Raw genomic sequence first — 9,417 nt, 5'->3', positions numbered from 1 at the left:
ATAAAGAATAACAGCATATAAAGGGCAGAGAAAAAGCTACATGAGCTCAGACACTCTTTGGAAGCATGGAGTTACTCCAAAAAGAGGGAGCATGGACTCTAAGGCAAAGGTCTAAAGATAACCCATCTTTTATAAAACAGCTTTCCACTTTGCCCTGTATTTCTCCTCACTGCTGGTGATAGATAGTCTAATTATATAGAAATTATTGTAACTTTTAAGTCATACTTCTTTTTATTGTATTTATTTTTTGTTCAGTTGCAGTTCCACCTTTTTCCCCATCGCTCTCCCCTGCCCACCCTCACCCACCCTGCTCTCACAGTCAATCCCTGCCCTATTGTCCATGCCCATGAGTCCTCTATTCACGTTCTTCAACTTGCCTCTTGCCCTTCTTTCCCCCTTTATCCTCCTCCCTACTCCCCTCTCGTCACTGTCAGTTTATTATTTCCAGGTCTCTGGTTCTATTTTGCTCATTCGTTTGTTTTGTTGACTAGGTTCCATTTACAGGTGAGATCATATGGTATTTGTCATTCACCGTCCAGCTTATCTCGCTTAGCTTAATGCTCTACAGTCATATTTCCATTAAACCACTTGGATCATTTCATGGGTTGGAGAAAAGTACATGTAAGATATGATTTGAGCATGGTTCACAATTGAGAAGGAAAAGTAAGCTAGTGTGATCTGTGGATTGTACCATTGGCCCAATTCAAAGTGGTGTTTTGCTTCTGCATCTGAATGTACTTTGGGAAATAGCATACGATATGTTTGTATTTGCCATCTGAGAACTGCCAGATGGGATGATTCTGATCAGGGAAAGGCTGCAACTAGAGAAGGGCCAGTGAACACCCCCTTGCCATTTGCTGTCAGTGGGTAGGTAAGGATTTAGTGTATCTCTATCCTGTAATGTCCAAAGATTTCACTATATTTTGTTGGCAAATCAGAAATCTCAGTTTCAGCAGCCTTGATTGTGGTGTTAACACACTTTCAGGGATGGCTGACAAAATTTACCCAGACAAAATTAACCCAGGTGCCTAGAGAAAATTCAGGGGTCTCCTTGCCAAATAAATTTTCTTGGGACTATGTGGGCAAATTCAAACGGTCAGTTCCTTCAGCAATCAAGAAAGCTACTACTACTTCCTTGGCTTCCCGCCACAAAAGGTTACTTGGGATCTTTTCAGACTTTGGGGGGTGTTGGAGATAATACAGTTCCCTGTGACTGATGACCATGCTGATTGGAGCCTCTGAAAGCATGGCACCTTCTCCTCTGCCAGAAAGCAGCCAGCATTCAGGGCATCCCTTTAGAATTTGGGCTTCGAACCTCTCTGACATTGTTGAAACCCCCTTTAAATAGCAACTATTAACTTGCTACTGACCTCTTATTAAAATTGAATGCCTGACCTATGAAGGGTTTAAGCTTAGTTTTTTAGGTTGTTTATACATATTTTGTTGTATATTCAAGAACAAAGCTGGTTTGTCCCTGCTGGTAGTAACTCAGCTATACAGCAGCTTCCCCTCTAGATTAATTTGTATGCCTAGTTCACTCCCTGGAACAAAACCATCACCTCACTTTGCCTCAAAATTCTCCAAGTATCACCCACATGTTTGGGCCTGGGTCTTTGACGGTTTGGTGAAGCTGAAACAGGATGCTGTCTACTGGGCTCCTGAGACTGTTTAGCAGCATCACTAGCTATGTAGGATAAAAATAGGACATTATCACTTCATTCAGAAGGCAGAACTCTAATTCCTGTTGTCTGGCTGTTTGGTCTGCCACTTCGAAAACTATGGACTGGCAGACTAATGAGATTTCCGTTCAGAGTTGCAAACTGTACAAACAAATTGCAGCTGCTGATTAAACTGTCTGAGTCACCCATCCTCCTACAGTAACATCCTTTAAAATGAAAGCAACCACAAACAACTGCTGATTAAGCTTTAATTTGTTCTTTGGTTCAGAGGCTAGGACTACATGCCTGACTTGTGACACCTGCCGCAAGTGAATCTGTTGATCCCGCAGTAGGGGCAACTCCATCACAGACTTCTGGCAGATTGTGTACCATCAGAACTAATGCGTCGTCTTTTTGTCTTCCTAGATCACAAAAGCTATTCAACAGTACAGTGAAAGTGGTTCTACCCTCCTCATTCTTTTCTGCTCCAAACATTTTGAGGAAAGGGAGTTTTGTTGTTGAATGCACTGTCCCCAAGGGATAATAACTCTTCTGCTTCTTGGATAATGAGGAGGACAAAAGGGGTGGACGAGGATGTAAAAGTTTCCAATAGTGAATTTGGGGAAACAATCTGCATAACACCTCCTTACTTCTGCCAGCAATTGCTGTTCTCAAAATAAATGTCAGAGTAAATAAGTTGCTAGAAAGACTCACAAAACTCACTGAAAACAGTTTTACTCAGAGGGAAGCAGTACAGATTAAAGTCAGCTGAGGGAAAAAAAAAAAACATAGGACAGAGTTTAGGGAAAGTAGAGAAATATATAGCTTCCAGTCATCTTCTCCCTGTGGAGTCAGGACAGCATTACTTTTCCAGCGTTAATACATGAGGATGCATGTGAGTATTGCCAGTCAGGGATGCTCACCTGGGCCCCAGTGTTCAGAGTTATTATTGCAGTACCATCATGCAGGCATGAGCCTAGTTTGAGTATTTATGTTTTCTCTGTAATTATTCCTAATCATGATGCTTTTCTCTTTTTGTCCACAACTCCAAGTCAACCTGTTTAGTACAACCTCTGGATAAAACCCAACAAGAAGGGTTGTAGGGGATTCAAACAATTCAGATTACATTTTATAAAGCTCCTTTTATCCTTCTTATAACTGATGCTTCCAGACAAATGCCTTGGTATCCAGAACTCAAGTATTTCAAGGGAGGGTAACATCCTGCTTCCCCAGTGGAAACACATTTGATCCCAGGAGCTCCAGGAGATAATACTTCTTATGTTTTAGAACTACCAGTGACTGATAGGGGACCCACTCAGGGAGCACAATTGTAAACACTTTTCTTTTCAGAAATGCCATGTGAATTCTAGAGATTATACATCTGGTGTTTAATAATATCTAATTAGGGTTTTAATTTGCATTCCCATAGTCATAATGATGTTAAGCATTTTTTCATGTGCGTTTTGAGCTCTGTATAATGTCTTCGGAATTGTGCCTGTTCCTGCCTTTGGCTCATTTTCTCATTCAGTTGTTGGAGTGTTTTGTCTGCTATTGAGTTTGAGAGTTCTCTGTGTATGCTCTGGATACAGCTTTTATTGGATCAGAGAAGTTCATCAACATTTCCTTTTATCCATTATGCTCCTGGGGGCAGGTCTAAGACCTTTGCTTAGCATTACATCTGAAAGGTGTTCTCCTTGGATTTTTACCCTAAGTGTTTTATAATTAAACACATATCTCACAAAATTCTAAGGACCAATACCCTTCCCAACTAGTGATTTGGTACTAATTTAGGAAAAGATTAGCATCCTGTGACCTAAGAGTCATCTCCAGCTTGAAGGTAAAGCAAAAATAATTCTAGAACACTGCTCCAGATATGGCCTTGTTAATTCTGACTACAAAGCTTGGATCTTAAGAAGCACATTGAACTCTGGAAAACTGTTCTCTTACAATTTGTATAAAAGCAAGATTGTTTTATTCCTGCTTTAACACTTACTAAAAAGTAAAATCAATATATTTATAAGAATTTCAAACATTATTTGTATTTGACATCTATGATACCAATAGTAAAAACTTTATATAGAAATGTCTGGGTTGATACTGTAAAGTACTCTCCTTGTGGTTGTACATACAATTTTATTTTGTCTCAATGGAGAGGCAAATTAGATCACTCTGAAACTTCAAGATTTGAAGGACACTATAGATAACTGAGGAAATAAGCCAGCTAAATTATTTTTGGTGTGCATAAATGCTGAAACAGAAGTAAAATGACTTGGAGTTAATTGTCTTTTTTTTCTGAATTTCACCTATTGATGCAGTGGAAAATTAAGAATAAGGAGATCGTTTCTATATTTAGTGAGAGGGAAAAGGAAAACAGCGATTGCTTACACTGTATTATACCCCTAATGCCGACGGTAACTAAAGGTTTCTCATTATATTCCTTATCCAGCAGGTCTTGCCTCAAAAAGTTCTTTCAGCAAGCCCATTTAAACTCAGGGTGAATGTAAAGCTGTTATTCCTCTCACTCATATCTTTGCTTGAAAGCATGACGCTGAGGTGAAAATTTTAAATATTGAATAGTAGTTGCTAATACAATACACAGTTTCAGGAGAATTGATGGAATACTGGACTTTGTGGACAGTATATTATTGTCAGGTAATTTCAGGTTAAGACTATAAAGACAATGAAGTACAATGTTGGTATAAAAGTATAAGCATTTAAGAGTTTGGTAGATGTCCCATGAAATTTACCTGCTTCTAAATTTGTTAGACTTTTTAAGAGTTAGTTTTTCATTTATTTGTGTTATTTGAATTATTAGTTCTAAGGTAAGCCAGGTCAATGATTTACTAGTTTACAAATATTTGAATCGTGTGCCTGTGTGCATACATGTGTGTCCACATACCTGCTACATTAGTGTTATTGTGGCATAGCTGCAACTTGCATTATTTGCCAAAATAAAAACAAAATCAATAGAATAAGAGAATGAGGATTCGAAGCACTGAATTTAGGTAAAGGAAGAGAAAATATTGTACAGCTGAAATGTTTCTATCCATAATAATTGTTCTTTAGCAGTTTTGCAGGGTTTACAGTGCAGAAAGTGATTCATAAAGAGGAAATTGGCCTTGTATGAAAATAAGTGCCGTTTCCTCTAAGACACTCTAGGAATAGTGAATTGAAAGGGAAGCAGAGCTATTTTTTGTGTGTGAAAATTCACGGTGTGTTTTGCAGAATTCTAATAGAGAAATACAAATTTGAAAATAACTCCCTTTGACAATATCCTCACCTTGGATACCTCCACAGCACTGAAACGAATGGACTGTCTGTGCCCCCAGATGTGTTAATTAGATCTGTCACCACACACTGTTCATCTTCGCAGGGTCAGTGTCTACCAGGAATATCGACTTCCAACATCTGAGATATTGATTTTGTCCTTTAATCTCTCACCTTAACTCTACTGTTCTTTAGAATGGTATTTTCTTAATATTATATTAGTGCATGTTGTAGATTCTGAAATACAGCTAGAAATAACTCTAAAAATTTAAGATAATTAAAATAGGCTGATATCTTTTACCTTACTTTTGCCTCCTCTCTTTCTCTCTCTCAAAAAAAAAAAAAAAAAAAAGATAGTCCATAGGAAAAGCTCCCAGAGTCACCATTGGAATGGAATAGTAATGAAAACTTTTATAAATCAAGTGGCTATGAATTCATTATTGCCACAATAAAAAAGATATTCATAAATGTGTGCTCTAAGAATATATAAATAAAACATATGAATGATGGCTAGATAAATTGATGCAGACAATGTATCATTCATCATCTTTTATAAAATACAAATACTTTTCTTAAGGGAAGGAGAAAGTTTTTAAAATACAATTGACTTGATAAATAAATGATGAATACTGTGACTTGATTTTTTATGAAAACAGAGCCTTAGGAAAAGAATTGTGTGCAGATAGTTTATTTGGGAAACAATTCTAAGAAGCATAGGGGTAGATGAGTGAGACAAGGTAAGTGGAGAATCCAACATGAGCATGCATTAAGGAGTTATTGTTGTTGGACCTTTGGAGACACAGAAGTCTGCCCAGTATCATGTCTCTCAAGGACTGAACTTGAAACGTTTGTGCGCCAGCTCCAACCCGAAATATATATTAAATGTTGTCTCTGTTCCATGCTAATGTTCCATGCTAATGTTCCTGCACTTCCCAGCTGTGTTTGTGTGGCATTGTAAAAATAACAGGCAAAAATCAGAATAAGATTTGACACAAGATTGAGGTGGTGTTTATGCAGCAAAGCATAAGGCAAATCTGAGCTAGCCTAGAACTGCGCACTGTAACTTTTGCTAAAATAATAGATAGACAAAAGGCTCTGATATGCCTGGTACGATAGATATTACCAAATGGTGGTTATCATGTCCACTTCTGAATTTTGCTTCTGGGTTTAACACACCATGCTATGATAGCTCTAAAAGAAATTAAAGCAATTCAAATAAGACTGGAATCTTATCGGCTCTTTGCATTGTAAAATAGCTTTGTTGTTGATTTAAATGAAATCAGTAATGCTAGTTAAGTAACATTAATGTATTAATTAGACTATTTAAATTGTTTTTAATATCATTTTCCTAATTTTACCAAAAAATGATGATAAGTAGGCTAATAAATCTCAAATTAAGTAATAATTTGTAATACTGTGACTAAAACAAAATATGTTTTTCATGTATAAAAATTTACTGGAGTATAAAAAATGCAGGAAATAAATCTAATCTTGATTATGCTGTGATTAGACATTTATATAACTTAGAAACTGATCCAGTAACCTGCTAAGTCTAGGACCCATCTGAGACCAGACATATTTATTACAATATTATTAACTATATTTCCTATGCTATATTTCACATCCCTGTGACTGTGTAACTGGAAATTTGTGTTTCTTAATCCCTTCACATTTTTCAAAAATCCCTCTAATCTCCAACCCATCATGTGACTATCCATTTATTAGATGAATTTATTTCTGTTTTGTTTGACCTTTTATTTTGTTTTAATTCATTACTCAGCTGTTTCCAAAACTACCAGATTTCAAGCAACAGCACCATTATTTTATTGCAATAGAATCATGGCTGTATATACCTTGCCACGTAATTAGGTATGTATGACTAATATATGGCTAATAAGGAAGGTGAGTGGAAAGGGTCTGGGCCTCTAATACAGGGCCCTTAACAGAGCGGGTGTGTCTTTTTTGATGAGTTCTCTTTCTTTTCCCTGGCAGCTGAGACCTGGGTAGTTTAAAAACATCCTATGACATGGTAGAGCAATATCATAGGAGGAACTTAGGCTCCTGAATGAACTCACAGAGTAGAGCTTTCTCATTGACCTAGGCAGCTGACCTTGGGTAATTTACATAAGAAAGAAACAAACTTTGTTTTCTTTAATCTAGATTATATTATTATCTTTCATGACTTGGTTTTCTATCATATTGGTAAATCAATATAACATCTTCTTAAAAAAATCAATTTATCATTGTTAACATTTGTTTAGTGTTTACCATTTGCCCACACATTGTATATTCATTTTTAGTTAATCCTCATAAATAATAAGTGAAGGCATTATTATCATTCTTATTTGATAATGCAGGAATGGAGATTCTGGGGTGATAAGAAATGTGACTGATACCACATAGGTCAGAAGAAGCTCACATAAGATTCAATCTTGATAATCCTCATGTCAAAGACCTTTCTCTTAACAGAAATTTTATAGAAATTTATTTTTTTCTTTTTTATTTTTATTTTTTTTAATTTTAATTGCTGTTCAAGTAGTTTTCTGCCTTTTACCCCCATCCCAGCCCTCCCTACCTCCCTCCCATTTCCACTCCCCTTGGTTTTGTCCATGTGCCCCTATACTTGTTCCTGCAAACCCTTCCCCTTTTCCCCTGAAATTCCCTCCCCTTTCCCCTCTGGTCACTGTCAGCCTGGTCTCTGTTTCAGTGTCTTTGGCTATATTTTGCTTGTTTGTTTGTTTGTTTTATTGATTAGGTTCCTGTTAAAGGTGAGATCATATGGTATTTGTCTTTCACTGCCTAGCTTATTTCGCTTAGCATAATGCTTTCCAGTTCCATCCATGCTGTTGCAAAGGGTAGGAGCTCCTTCTTTCTCTCTGCTACATAGAATTCCATTGTGTAAATGTACCATAGTTTTTTTATTCATTCATTTACTGATGGGCACCTAGGTTCCTTCTAACACTTGGCTATTGTAAATTGTGCTGCTATGAACATTGGGGTGCATAGGTTCTTCTGGATTGGTGTTTCAGGGTTCTTAAGATATAGTCCCAGCAGTGGAATTGCTGGGTCAAAAGGCAGATCTATTTTTAGTTTTCTGAGAAAATTCCATGCTGTTTTTCATAGAGGTTGTACCAGTCTGCAATCTTCATTAACACTATGCATATTGTCTATATGAATGATTTATTGGCAAATGTACAAAACTGTACTAAAGTGTTTTTAAATATCTATTTGGTTAAAAAGTTATTCATATATTCAACATACATGCTGATTTTATTTTACTTTTTTAACAAGCATTGATAGATAAGAAGTTGGAACCTCAACATTAGCTCTATTTCCAGTTCAAATTTCTCAGCGTTTACTTGTCTTTCTTGCAGAAAGACATTAATAGACATTTTTAGGTTGGTTCTCTTTTCATTTTACTGGTGTTTTCTTTAGTCACGCAGAAGCCTTTTATTTTGATGAGATCCCATTTGTTTATTCTTTTCTTTATGTCCCTTGCTCTAGGGGACATATCAGTGAAAATATTGCTGCATGGGAAGTCTGAGATTTTCCTGTTGATGTTTTCCTCTAGGACTTTTATGGTGTCACTACTTATATTTCAGTCTTTTATCCACCTTGAATTTATTTTTGTGTATGGTGTAAGTTGGTGATTGAGTTTCATTTTTTTTTTGCATGTAGCTGTCCAGCGCTCCCAACACCATTTGTTGAAGAGGCTATTTTTACTCCATTTTATGTTTCTTCTCCCTTTGTCAAATATTAATTGACCATAGAGACTTGGGTTTATTTCTGGGCTTTCTATTCTGTTCCACTGGTCAATGTGTCTGTTCTTATGTGAGTACCAGGCTGTTTTGATCATAGTGGCCTTGTAATACAGTTTGATATCAGGTATCGTGATCCCTCCTACTTTACCCCTCTTTCTCAAAATTGCTGCAGCTATTTGGGGTTGTTTATGGTTCCATATATATTTCTGAAATGTTTATTCTATATCTGTGAAATATGCCGTTGGTACTTTAATAAGGATTGCATTGGATCTATAAATTGCTTGGGTAGTACGGACACTTTGATGATATTAATTCTTCCAATCCATAAGCATAGTAATGCTTCTGGTTGTGTCTTCCTTAATTTCTTCCTTCATTGTTGTATAGTTTTCTGTGTACAGGTCTTTTACCTCCTTGTTTAGGTTTATTCCTAGGTACTTTCTTTTTCTTGTTGCTATATCAAATGGAATGTTTTTCCTGTTTTCTGTTTCTGTTTTCATTGTTGGTATAGAAAAATGCCTTTGATTTCTGAATATTGACTTTGTATTCTGCTGTTTTGCCAAATTCATTTATTAGGTTGAGTTTATAGGATTTTCTATGTACACTATCATATCATCTGAGAACAATCAAATTTCTGAAGGAAGCATACAAAGCAGCTTCTGTAGTTAGAAAGTTCAATATAAAAATTTTCTCCCTCAGATCTTTTATAATCAAAGAAACACAGTAACAGTTGA

At 36.3% G+C, this 9,417-nt stretch overlaps 1 long non-coding RNA gene across 1 annotated transcript; it reads left to right on the top strand.

Moving 5' to 3' along the window:
• The first annotated feature begins 439 nt into the window (after nucleotides 1–439).
• LOC118498708 lies at nucleotides 440–7,787 on the top strand. Its single transcript, XR_004901177.1, has 3 exons — nucleotides 440–533; nucleotides 6,923–6,928; nucleotides 7,729–7,787. It is a non-coding gene; the product is annotated as an uncharacterized LOC118498708 (long non-coding RNA).
• Nucleotides 7,788–9,417: the final 1,630 nt, after the last annotated feature.

This window comes from Phyllostomus discolor, chromosome 2, assembly GCF_004126475.2.
Source record: "Phyllostomus discolor isolate MPI-MPIP mPhyDis1 chromosome 2, mPhyDis1.pri.v3, whole genome shotgun sequence".
Classification (NCBI taxonomy): Eukaryota; Metazoa; Chordata; class Mammalia; order Chiroptera; family Phyllostomidae; genus Phyllostomus; species Phyllostomus discolor.
This window is presented reverse-complemented; position numbering and strand designations above follow the sequence as displayed.